Source organism: Panulirus ornatus, chromosome 36 (genome assembly GCF_036320965.1).
Source record: "Panulirus ornatus isolate Po-2019 chromosome 36, ASM3632096v1, whole genome shotgun sequence".
In the NCBI taxonomy this organism is placed as follows: domain Eukaryota; kingdom Metazoa; phylum Arthropoda; class Malacostraca; order Decapoda; family Palinuridae; genus Panulirus; species Panulirus ornatus.
In genome coordinates this window covers 3,143,972-3,157,760 of record NC_092259.1, presented here as the reverse complement: position 1 = coordinate 3,157,760, position 13,789 = coordinate 3,143,972, and positions in this window count along the sequence as shown.

Sequence of the window (13,789 nt, the reverse complement as noted above, 5' to 3'; positions counted from 1 at the left end):
CAAAGTTAAACTAGAAACGTACTTTTCAGACAATGGTACACTAGAAAAGTACTTTGTGGGTGAGATTTCGTAGTCTCGTAGTGTCTATACCACTGTACAAAGAAGCTTAATAAGTGATAAGAATATAAGGAAAACTGCTAAACATATCATTAATAGCGAGTTTTTATTGCTCGACAAAAAACCTGACGGACAACATGACTGTTCCTACCTGCACTGTGGCTGAGAGATTCACTTGAGGAGGCAGCAGTGATATTGTGACAGTGATTCTGCGAAAAAAGAAAAATATTTTGCAGTGATTTTGCAGAGAAGAAAAGATGTTAATGATGTTGTACCTGCAGTGAAGAACTAAAGTGTACGTGATCTCACTGCAGGAGAGACGTTAAGGAACGATAAAACTATAGTGAAATTGTAAACACTGATAAAAAGAGGTTGAAGTGAATTGTCACTGTATGAGACGTGCCCAACGATGAAACTGCAGTGAAATCGTATAAACACTAAATAAAAAAAGAAAGTACAGTGATTGTTCACGGGAGATTTCAGCGACATTGTGACAAATTTGAAAAAAAATAGATAACTGAAGTGAAATTTCACCACTGGAAAGAAACCTGGAACGACATGGAAAAGTGGAATATAGACTATTGGAACTCCTGTCGACATAATGACCATACCATCACCAGAAAGTTTAGCATAGCTGTCTAAAATGTGGTTAACAAGGGAACATGGTCACCTACTGTATGACTGGGATATGGTTGTCAAGGTAACACAGCCTCCTGGGATATGGTTGTCAAGGTAACACAGCCTTCTGGGATATGGTTGTCAAGGTAACACAGCCTTCTGGGATATGGTTGTCAAGGTAACATAGCCTTCTGGGATATGGTTGTCAAGGTAACACAGCCTTCTGGGATATGGTTGTCAAGGTAACACAGCCTTCTGGGATATGGTTGTCAAGGTAACATAGCCTTCTGGGATATGGTTGTCAAGGTAACATAGCCTCCTGGGATATGGTTGTCAAGGTAACATAGCCTCCTGGGATATGGTTGTCAAGGTAACATAGCCTTCTGGGATATGGTTGTCAAGGTAACATAGCCTCCTGGGATATGGTTGTCAAGGTAACATAGCCTTCTGGGATATGGTTGTCAAGGTAACATAGCCTCCTGGGATATGGTTGAAAAATTAGCATAGCTGTTGGGAATACGATTGATAAGGTAGCACAGCCATCTGGTACATGGTTGAATAGTTAGCACAGCTGTTTGAAATATGGTTGACAACTGAGCACATCTCTCTGGAATATGGCTGACAACTTGCCATATCTATTTAGAATATGGCTGACAACTTGCCATATCTATTTAGAATATGGCTGACAACTTAACACATCTATCTAGAATATGGTTAACTTACCACATCTATCCAAAATATGGTTGACAACTTACCACATCTATCTAGAATGTGGCTGACAAATTACCACATCTATCTAGAATATGGTAACAACTAACCACATCTTTCTAGAAAACGGTTGACAAGTTACCACATCTATCTAGAATATGGTTAACAACTGACCACATCTATATAGAATATGGTTAACAACTGACCACATCTATCTAGAATATGGTTAACAACTGACCACATCTATATAGAATATGGTTAACAACTGACCACATCTATATAGAATATGGTTAACAACTGACCACATCTATATAGAATATGGTTAACAACTGACCACATCTATATAGAATATGGTTAACAACTGACCACATCTATATAGAATATGGTTAACAACTGACCACATCTATATAGAATATGGTCAACAACTGACCACATCTATATAGAATATGGTTAACAACTGACCACATCTATCTAGAGTATGGTCAACAACTGACCACATCCACCCATGGGAAATACGGTTGACAGAATAACTTTGAATATGGACGACACATGATACAGCTGACAGACAGACTACACCCACGTGGACAGGATTGACAACACAGACACACTTCACCAACCCTCGGCTGGACAACATACCCACAACTCGCTTAGAATAGAATGACTAGCAGATATACGTTGCTTTCTAGGTAAAATAGTGACTAGAATTTGACGTAGAGTAATTCTAGATACCTCCAACATCTCGTCCAAGAGATATCTATGTAATATATGACTTGGAGGTGTGGAGAGAAATACGTTCCTTCATGTAGATTGAAAGCCAAAAAAAATTATAAATACATATATATACATAAACTGAATTACAATGTATGCTTTTTTGTCAATATATATATATATATATATATATATATATATATATATATATATATATATATATATATATATATATATATATATATATATATATATATATATATATATATATATATATATATATATATATATATATATATATATATATATATATATACACTGTATATATATGTGAAGTTCTTTTGTAAATACTTTCACTAAAAAGCTGTTGTATAAAGTTCCAATTTTCTCTGTATTACATACTAATCTACGCTAAAACTATATCAACAATGATTATAGATTAATGTTGTCGACATGGATCTGCTTGTGAGAACACACACACACACACACACACACACACACACACACTCACACACACACTAAGCTCGGTCTTATGAACGAAACATTTATAAGGTCGAAAACAAGTAATAATAATAAAGTGATAAAGAGAATAATGCGTTGGCCTGAAAAATAAGCTGTTGACTGTTACAGTTCAGTTTAGTGAAGGAGCTTATGTCAATCATAACCGCACAAGATTTAACATTCAATGCTAATTTGCATATATATATATATATATATATATATATATATATATATATATATATATATATATATATATATATATATGCAACGGAATACAATTAATGATTGAATATATCAACAGACGAATACAGAACAATAAATCTTTAATTAATCAACATGTCAATGCTAAGATTCTCGAATTCTAAGAGAAAATCATAATCTATTAAGGAGAAAATAGTAAGTAAAGTATTCTAGTAAAAAGTGTTGTTAGCTGTTCAGCTAACTGAGCAGCGAGAGACTTCTGGGTCAAATATTTACACAGTTGTGAGAAAGAGAAGTTCGTTTATACCTTTTTAATCATGGGAAGGCACAGATCATGGGCTGGAGACCCACAGTGGGATGGTAGGGAGCCTAATGGAATGGTTGAAAACACATGATAGGATGGTAGGCAGCCCTTGATGGGATGGCAAGAAAAACTCATAATGGAATGGTAGGGAATTCTTCAGTGGAATGGTAAGGAACCCTTAATGCAATGGTTAGCAAACCATGATGGAATGGTAGGGAACCCTTGATTGAATGGTAGTGAACCCATGACGGAATGGTAAGAAACCCATCAATGGAATGGGTGTATATTAGAGAGTATCGTATTAAATTACTCTCACCCAATCCTTGCTCAAAACAAAACGTTTCTGCCAATTCAATGAACTTTCTCAAGTCTCACAGATGATCATAGTATACACCACAGTTAACATAACACCTGCAGTATACCACAGCATACCTAAGTATACTAGTGAAATATCTGATGATCAAAAATACATATAGGTACAATTACAATGACACAACCAACCTACGAACACCAGGCATCGAACCCTGCGTCAGAAGAGCAGTTGTTACAACCTTGCCACTACAACCTTTCCACTTTAGCAGCCGGAAATAAACCCCAGTCTGCAGCCGACCGACGATTTTAGCGAACGTTGGCAACCTCAAGTCGTAAAGTCTATGATATGTGGCGCGTCAGAGAACATTTAACTCTATTCCTTCCACCCATAAGGACTGTATAACCGTGCGCTGCCGAACATAATCTCTCCCTCTCTCTCTCTCTCACTTGCAGATTCAGCATTTCAGAAGTAGACAACCCCTGGAGATCCACCATCATATGTACGTGTGTGTGTATATATGATGATGTTCATCTAGCAGAGAAAATTCCTAGATTTGCACTCATAGTTTAAACTGTATGTACAATGCACAATATTTTCTCTAATAAACATGATTGATGTAATGATGATGTGCTTTGTTTAATTTCACTTAACCTCCCACAACGTCTCGTACCATCAAATGGCTTATCGTATTCTCAAAGACATTTCAAACCATCCAAACAAGAAAAACTTTGTGCCAATCCTCCCTTATCACTTTGACCATATTGATCTCCCTCTTTCCCATACAATGCTATAAGTGCACTCCTCAACAGCTGCTGCTTCCCACAGTTTGCATGTAGAGATCAGCCAGACGAGGATTGACCGTTGTAATACCTTCCTCGTCCTATAACCTCTCTACCTTTGAAGAGTCAGTTCTACTAACAGCTGCAGAGCTCTGAACAATTCCAGTGTTCTTTTTCTTTAACTTTTGTTTTCATTCTCTAGTGATTACTTTGACTAAGGCATGTTTTGCCCGTGCTATGTCGGTCACTACAAAAAAATATAAAAAAGGAACTTGGGATTATGTGGACTAAATATTCGAGGAACTAAAAAAGCCATGCTTACAGTAAGCAAGCTAGCACAACACACACACACACACACACACACACGCAAGCTAAACTAGCCACTTTAAAACCTTAACCATTAAGATAAACGCTCGAAAAACAAACGTTTTTTTTTTTATTAACCAACAACAAACGATTAACTAGTGTGCATGCACTCAGACGAACGACCACAACACCTACAACTACAGAAATCAATGAACCAAAATGAATCAATCTTGTATATTTCACACAACAGTACCTTTGCTTTGGTTTATGACATAATCATCTGTTCTATCCAAAAGATTGGTTTACAGGTGGCAAGCTATAGTTCCTCTTTGCAAACAATATACCAACTGAATGACATGTTCATCCGACAAGGTGGATCCTATGAATCAAATAGACTCCATAAGAGAATCCTGAGAGACTGTCAGTATAACAGTAGAACGGATATGATCCTATACAGGATGTCAGTAGACGTATCCTGAAGGATTATGGATGTTAACACGTGAACTCCTTCAACATAATGAGGATGACATTCAGTCATTATAATATCATCATTATGACTATCATCAAACCCCAGGAATCCCCTCAACTCCTTCAGGAACTCCTGCAGCTCTAAGGCTGCGCTACACTCAGCAGCAGGGAAAGGAAGGACTTCCTTTTGTTAGTGAGAATTTCTAAGACGAGGTTGTACTTCGATGATGCAACCTCGCCGCAGGTGACTTTACATTGACGCTTGACAATGTACCAATGTACTGAAGTACATCTGCCGATGTGCTATGATGTATTGTAGGGTACAATGACATTTTAAAACCCCAGGTATCAGTTCTCTGTCTAATCAGAACCTATCATATATCAAGTCCTCAATTATACACTGGAGAAGGAAGGTAAACTTGGCGTAGAATTTGCGGAGAGTAAGAAAATGTTACTTTGAATACATGTCCTCAAGATCTATAATCAAATACATGGTCAATCTCAGAAGTTCATGAACTACCACTCAGAATCAGGTAAGGTCAGGTCAAGGGATGAAAACAGGTCGAACGTCAGACTTAATTAGTAATCAAATCGAATCCAAAATATAAAGAAAGAGGCAAGAAATAAACCTAATGTACGGATCGTGTCAGATCTTAAGATATTTACTGTGATAAAAAAAAAAAGGTCTAAGCTGGGCTTGGACTTAGTCTTAGCCAGTGTGTAGGTCAAGTTTGACCTGATATCAGGTCCACCTCAGGTTAAGGTCAAGGGGTTCTGATTCATTCTGGTCATTACTCTTCAATTACTTTCATGGTGCCCAAGAGGGGCTTACGCCTCACGTCTGTGGGGCTCAAATGAGTTTTAATTTCACGTCTGGGTCCAGTTCAATAAGACGCACTCTAGAGCTTAGTTGGAGTCCTGAGTGTTAGGGTTGAGTTCAGCGCATCACGGACTTCACGATGAAGATAAACGGGGCTCAGAATTTCACATAGTTGAACTTCAGAGAGGGGCGCAATCATCACAGAGGAGCTCAATACAAACAAGTCTCATCTTCGAGATCAATAGGGCTCAATAATATGGCGCTGGGGCGAGAGAGGACAAGGGCTCAACGAGGATTAAGACTTATTCGGACACTCAACAGATTTAGTCTTCTTTACGTCTGGACTCAAAAGAGCTCAAATGAAACGCGAGGATCTAACGAGGACCCCCACATCTCACACCGGAGCTTATAAAGGCTTGAGTATCATACAGGCGCTTAAAGGATCAAAGTTCTCACATTTGGGATTAAGAGATCTCAAAATCTACACCGGCGCTCACAAGAGGTCATATCATATTGGGCCACATATGAGTCCAACTCTCACATTATGAGTTCACTAAGACTCAACAGAATCACGTAGTCTGGTCTGCTTCAGCGGGACTTAAAATGTCCCACCTAAGCCACCCGGGCTCAACTCTTCTCCCAGGGCTCTGAGCCTCACCAAGGGCTTACAGTCTATCTTCTACTTAATATACGGCTCAAGGAATGAGGTCCGCGCTCAATAGGGCTCAAACTTCACAAAACCAGTGACCACTACATATCAAATATAAAACATCTCTTAAAAATTGTAATATATATATATATATATATATATATATATATATATATATATATATATATATATATATATATATATATATATATATATTCCCTGGGGATAGGGGAGAAAGAATACTTCCCACGTATTCCCTGCGTGTCGTAGAAGGCGACTAAAAGGGGAGGGAGCGGGGGGCTGGAAATCCTCCCCTCTCGTTTTTTTTTAATTTTCCAAAAGAAGGAACAGAGAATTGTGCCAGGTGAGGGTATTCCCTCAAAGGCCCAGTCCTCTGTTCTTAACGCTACCTCGCTAATGCGGGAAATGGCGAATAGTTTGAAAGAAAAAAAAAAGAATATATATATATATATATATATATATATATATATATATATATATATATATATATATATATATATATATATATATATATATAGATATATATTTATAAAAATATGTGTGTGTGTGAGTGTGTGTAAAGAAATTAAAGGCACCACTAAATTTCAACATAGGCCTTCATTTTCAAGCTCCCAGGTACACACAAGTTCAAGAAATCTTTCTCCTCTTTATATCCTAAGTTCATTTGGCTTCCCGTGTTTGATCTTGACGAGCAAACATGCGATCTTAATTGAACGCATAAACAAAGGGGACGGAAAATTACATATTGCTTCTCTCAGCTCCTAGGCAGCCTAGTTCAGCGGAGGCCGGGGTCAACACTGGCCGATCTGGGTCGACGACTCCACCCTAACTCTGCCTGGGTTCTCTACCCGACTAACGCTTAAGTTTCAACCAGCTTAAGTACGGGGGCACAGGTCTTAGCAGCGCGTTGCGGTGCTGACCGTACTGGAGTGAGCTTATGTATCTTCACACCAAGAGGATGGGTAAACGTAAATGTAATAAATAAATGAATCATTTCATCCTATTTTTTTGGTTGGTTTGATTCAACTGGTGCAGCGTGTGTCCAATATAATTTCTGACAATTTCTTGAATTGTTCTATAAGTAATTTTACTCTTACATTATTCAAATAACACTGACGTACTGCTGATGCTGAACATATGAAAGTTATTGATCTTCCTGTCACTGAATATAGGTGGAATATAAGAAAAGAATTGCTTACGGAAAGATACTTAAACTGTCTGAACATATATATGTGTATATGTGTGTGTGTGTGTGTGTGTGTGTGTGTGGAATTACACCCTTTACAATCGCCCTTCACAATACACTAATTATGGTACATTTATGGTACAATACAACCGAACGTAACACCACTGTACATCTGTGCTCCTCCAAACTCTCTAATCAAACTTGATAATCATTCTAATGAATATATGAATAATCAACCACACATCAACATATAAATAATCATCATTATTCATCACCAAGACTTGGAGGCAGTTGAGTTTTGAGTCAGAAATGAGAAGATTAATATATTGATTATATGGATGCGACAGATGATTATTCTGGTCTGTGGGAAGGAGGATATTTGTGACCAACTCGGGTTCATTGATCGATATCCAAAGGTCATCACCATGTACTATACTACAGTGATCTTCCTTTCCCCTTCTTCCTCATGCCTGTGTTTACCTCCCCAGCTTCCTCCCCTGACCTGCTCTGCTCCCCAGGATCGCCTCTCCCCATCAACTGCTACCCAGAGGTGTTTAGAGGTAATGGGAGTAACGGCCTCTTTGGTGGCAAGTTTAAGGCAAGGATTAGGGCAAGGAGGCGAGGGTAAGGCAAGGAGGAAAAGGGAAGTGAATGAGCGGTAGAGAAGAGGAGGAGGAGGAGGAACAAGAAGAAGAAAAAGAAGAAGAAGAAGAAGAAGAAGAAGAAGAAGAAGAAGAAGAAGAAGAAAAGAGAAGATGTATGAGGGAAACGAGCAAGGTAAGACTCTTGAAAGTAATACCGACGAGAATAAAAACTTGGAAAAAATTGAATAACAAGGACAGTGAAGTTTACCGGAAGTAAATTGGTCTACTGGAGGTATACTGGTAGAATGTGGGATAGGTGAGGAACTGAGAGAGAAAGAAAGAGTTAGTTAGATATAGATAGATAAACAGATAGATAGAGAGAGAGAGAGAGAGAGAGAGAGAGGGCGCAAACACTATAAACATTAATATAATCACGCTAAACTATAATCATATACATCAAACTAATAACACGAAATGAAAATTCATAAAGACACGTCATAACGCACAATAAACATTATAAAATCATACTAAACTACAATCACATACATCACAATAATGACATACAATAAGCATTCATAAATGTAAATCATAACACACAATACAACCAAAAAAATATTTAAACTATCTCTCCAACGCCATAAATAAAACTAGAACTTGTAAAAATCCTTCTTAAATTCACACAACCTTCCTTCAAAACTTAGGCCAATCATAGGTCGGGTAATTGGACGTAAGTGTTACTTAGGAAGTATACCTTACTAATTACCACAAAAAGTCACTAATTGCCTCAGGAACATAGTATAATGCTTGTCATTTTGTAATAAGTCGCGAGACAAAGGAACGCTCATGCAAAGACAGCGAATTATATATCTTTTTCATCAATTATCCAACAGCTAATATTACAGTTCATATCAAGTGACTCTAATCTGCAGTCAGGAGCTCTTACAATACTAAATGGACTGAAGATAAATTTAATACGAAGCATCATTTATAAACAAGGTATGACAGTATGGAAGAAGGAAAGAGTAATTAGAAATGAGACTTGCAGAGTATATAATGAATGATTCAGAACATGAATAGCGGCGTATGTAGAACAGAGAGAGAGAGAGAGAGAGAGAGAGAGAGAGAGAGAGAGAGAGAGAGAGAGAGAGAGAGAGAGAGAGAGAGAGAGAGAGAGAGACCTTCAAGGTGTATATTAAGACTACAAGTACAAGAGCGAGAGAGGAGAGTTCTTTAACAGACAAGCAGCGTACGGAACCACCAGACATAAACAACAGACGAGGCTGTATTTCACGACCATCATTTATACATTGTCTGTACGTGAAAATATAATGTGGCATCAGCGAACATTTGCGATTCTCGTCGTCCAAATGTGAGCTAGGAACGACCTCGTCCCCTATATTTCACCTAAATCATAAACTATTTTATCAAACAAGACGCCATTTTCTACATGGGATGTGCAATAGATATTTTCACAATACTGTTGACTGCTTTTACACCATGGACAAACAGTTTTCTACAATTAAAAATGTATACAGCGAACAAAATCCGTTCGCTCATATATCCATCGCTGTCAATTAACTGTCATTCACCGAAGGTTTAACCATTTCATTTGCATATCAATTTAAACTAAATGTCGATTTATCTACTTGGGTAACTTCTTGAGTACGACGGTACGGCCTTTGAGCACGGTGGTACGTCCCTTGAACATAGCAGTAAAACCCACAAGCACGACCCTTGAGCGAAACAGTAAAGCCACTAAGAACGGTACGACTCTTAAGCACGACGGTACGACCCTTGAGCACGGCAGTACGACCCTTAAATATGCACAACGGTGCGATCCATGAGCACAAAGGTACGACCTTTGAGCACAACGGTACGACCCTTGAACACAACGGTACGACCTTGAACACGACAGTGCGACCCATAAACACAACGGTACGACCCTTGAGCACGACGGTACGACCCATGAGCACAACGGTATGACCCTTGAGCACAACGGTACGAGCCTTGAGCACGACAGTACGACCCGTAAACAAAACGGCACGACCCAATAGCACAACCGTACGACCCTTGAGCACAACAGTACGAACCATGAGCACAACGGTACGACCATTGAGCACAACGGTACGACCCTTGGGCACAACGGTACGACCCATGAGCACAACGATACGAACCTTGGACAACGGTATGACCCTTGAGCACGACGGTACGACCCATGAGCACAACGGTACGACCCTTGAATACGACGGTACGCCCCTTGAGCAAAACAGTATAAACCATGAATATATTCAAAACTGGTCTTTTCTAACTCGCATATCGAACAATTATTCTGAAAATTACACTGAGAGTATATAGTAATGGAATCATAAGGGTCAGACTTCATCCAAATATTGCATGTGTGTGTGTGTGTGTGTGTGTGTGTGTGTGTGTGTGTGTGTGTTGTGTATGTGTGTGTGCGTGTGTATTGTGTGTGTGTGTGTGTGTGTGTGTGTGTGTGTGTGTGTGTGTGCGTGTGTGTGTGTGTGTGGGTGTGTGTGTGTGTGTGTATGTGTGTGTGTGTGTGTGTGCGTGTGTGTGTTACATCTGGACTCTACAATGAATGCAAATGCCAGCGGATTTCACAATAATCTGATAATGACACATGACTGGTAAATGAATAGCAATACATCATAACACTTAACCTTATTCAGTAATTCTATTCACTTGATTGTACAGAGGAACACTGAAAGCAATAATATTCTGACAAACAATTACAAGTTCTCGTTATAACATTTATTCATATCCAAAGATTTCTCATTTCCTCCTCAACTCTATTTTGCATGACTATAGGTTATATATATGAAGGAATAAACATGACAGTAAATTGATAAGAAATACATATAAGATGATTGCGACCTGGCTATAATGTGTGTGTGTGTGTGTGTGTGTGTGTGTGTGTGTGTGTGTGTGCTTGGAAAACATGCCCTTGCCTAAATCTGCTTGAAAAGCAAATCTCCACTTCCCTGTAATTACCGAATGCAGTGTTTTCGACAATTTAAATTTTTCGTGAAAATATGTAAGAAACACACACATATGCACGGAAGCACGCACAAGGGCATGGGAGACAAGGTAACACATTAAGGAGCATATGTGAAGAAAAATATTTCCGCATGCAATAGTGAAGAAATTTAAGGACACTTGTATTGAATGTGATTGGGCGTACCGATAAGAGGTTGGTAAGGATTAGCGAATCATATTAATGAAGGATTATATACCTTGGTGAATCACACGGATAGAGCAATGAGCCATGCTTGATACTGGCGAATCACTTGATGAATCAGTAAGTCACAATGAGGGGTTAGTGAGCAGATTGGCGATTCATATAAAATGATTAGTGCACAGATGGAAAATAAAATTCTGTTGAATTACATACAATAATTTGTAATTTGAAAGGGCGTTTGAAAAGTCCGGACTCACAGGAAAAATTCACCATGTATACCTTTTAGTTCAATAAACTTTCAACCTGCATTTTATAAATTAGCATTAGCATTTGAATACTGGAACGAACGGCAAAATGTTGAGCAGAAGCCTGGGAAGAAAGGGAGAGAAAAAGCGAGATTAGAGAGGCTACGTTACTGTACAGGGAGATAAAGAGTACGAAAGTGAAGGTGAGAGAGAAATAGAGACGATTAAAAAGGGTGGAAGGGAGGGTAGAGAGGAGAGCGGGAGCCTTGCTACTTACGTGTCAGCGTCGCCTCGCAGTCTGAATTGGCGGGAAGTCGGGTGCAAATTCTTTATCATTAAATCAGCCATATCGTCAAAATAAATGCTCTTTTGATAAATCTTTGTATGTTTTTTAGAATGTCAAAATGTTATATTGTCTATAGTTATACATAAAATTTTAATTCTCAACAAAAATTATGAATAATATTTGAATTTAGAACCGCTCTTAAAGATCAAGTCGGGAACGTTTGAACTAAGGAAAGTCTTCTGCAATTATTTGTTAGTATTCGTATATAGGAAGCGTATATTAACCGTTAATATCCTTTTAATAAATCATTACATATTTCTTAGAATACTATTATGTCATTCTGACTAGATTATTAATGTTTACCAGGAAATTGATAATTATTCCGTTGAGAACCGCCAGTACAATTTGGGCGGGGAAATCCAGAGGTAAGCGGTGAGTGGCGCGACAAGCCTGGACAGATTGGCAGCCGCTAGAACTCGTTGCTTAACTTCAACGTTTGCCACTTCGCTCTAGTTCTTTTTTATGGTGTGTTCGGTTCTATCAACTGTACATCTATTGGGACATGAGTGAGAAGCATTTCTATCCTACATCAAGTAGTATTGTAAGTTTATGGTTTAAATTTTTGGTGAGTGATAGTATGGCGGAATGGAAGCATTGTTTGATACGACGGTTCAGTAAATATCTTGGGAAAGTTAACGATCCTTATTGTAATTACTGAAAGCATTCTGTCAAAGCGTACATACAGTCCTATCATTACATTACAAAGCTATATATATATATATATATATATATATATATATATATATATATATATATATATATATATATATATTCTGTGTGTGTGTGTGTTGTATGCCTTATCTGTAGAAGCAAGTAAACACACACACATACATACACACCCATGAATCTCACGGACTGAGGTTAAAGTCCCGGAAAAGGTAGTAGGAGCACAGCCAATCCATCTGTTCATCCTCCACCAGGGGCTAGGCGATGAATAGGTATCTTGCTAAACTGGTGTTATCACAATCATTATTATCGTTGTTTCTGTTATTATTATCATTATTATTATTATTATTATTATTATTATTATTATCATTGTTATTATCATTATTACTATTATTATCATTATCATCATTATTATCATTACTACTACTACTACTATTTTAATAATGATAATTACTATCATATTATTATTATTATTATTATTATTATTATTATTATTATTATCATTATCATTAACATTATTATTATTATTATTACTGATGTTATAATTTTCATTATTACTGTTATTATTTTCATTACTACTGTGGTTTTGTTTGTTCACTATCATTAGTATCAATAGAAGGCATCTCTGTGGCACTTTAGATGTGTTTATCCTAAATGATGATAAGAATATCGTCCACTTGCCTGTCCTGTGTAGTCCCTTTTAGAATTCAACCACACCGTTTCTATAGGAAACTCCCCCCCCCCCCCTCTCTCTCTCTCTCCCTAAAAAGCGGTACCAGATATCTAAGTATCCGTTTCTTCCCACACCTGCCATATTACTGGCGTTTGTGTGATTAGTTCGTTAGTTTACGTGTTTATGTAGACGTCTCCCGACATCTCTCGGAAATGAATAAAATTTCTTGGCAATGAGGTTTCCCGGAGTTACTTGAGGAAATCACAACACAGGCAAGAACAGAATGCAAGAGCTTTGCAAAGCGATGGATGATTTTAAGAAAAGAATGAAAATATTTAAATTGGTTCTGGGAGTGGGGGGGGGGGGGTATGTATGGGGGAAGGGGAAGGAGGATACATGACTTTCTGATATACTGTCAAAGGTTTTGATTCTTTTCT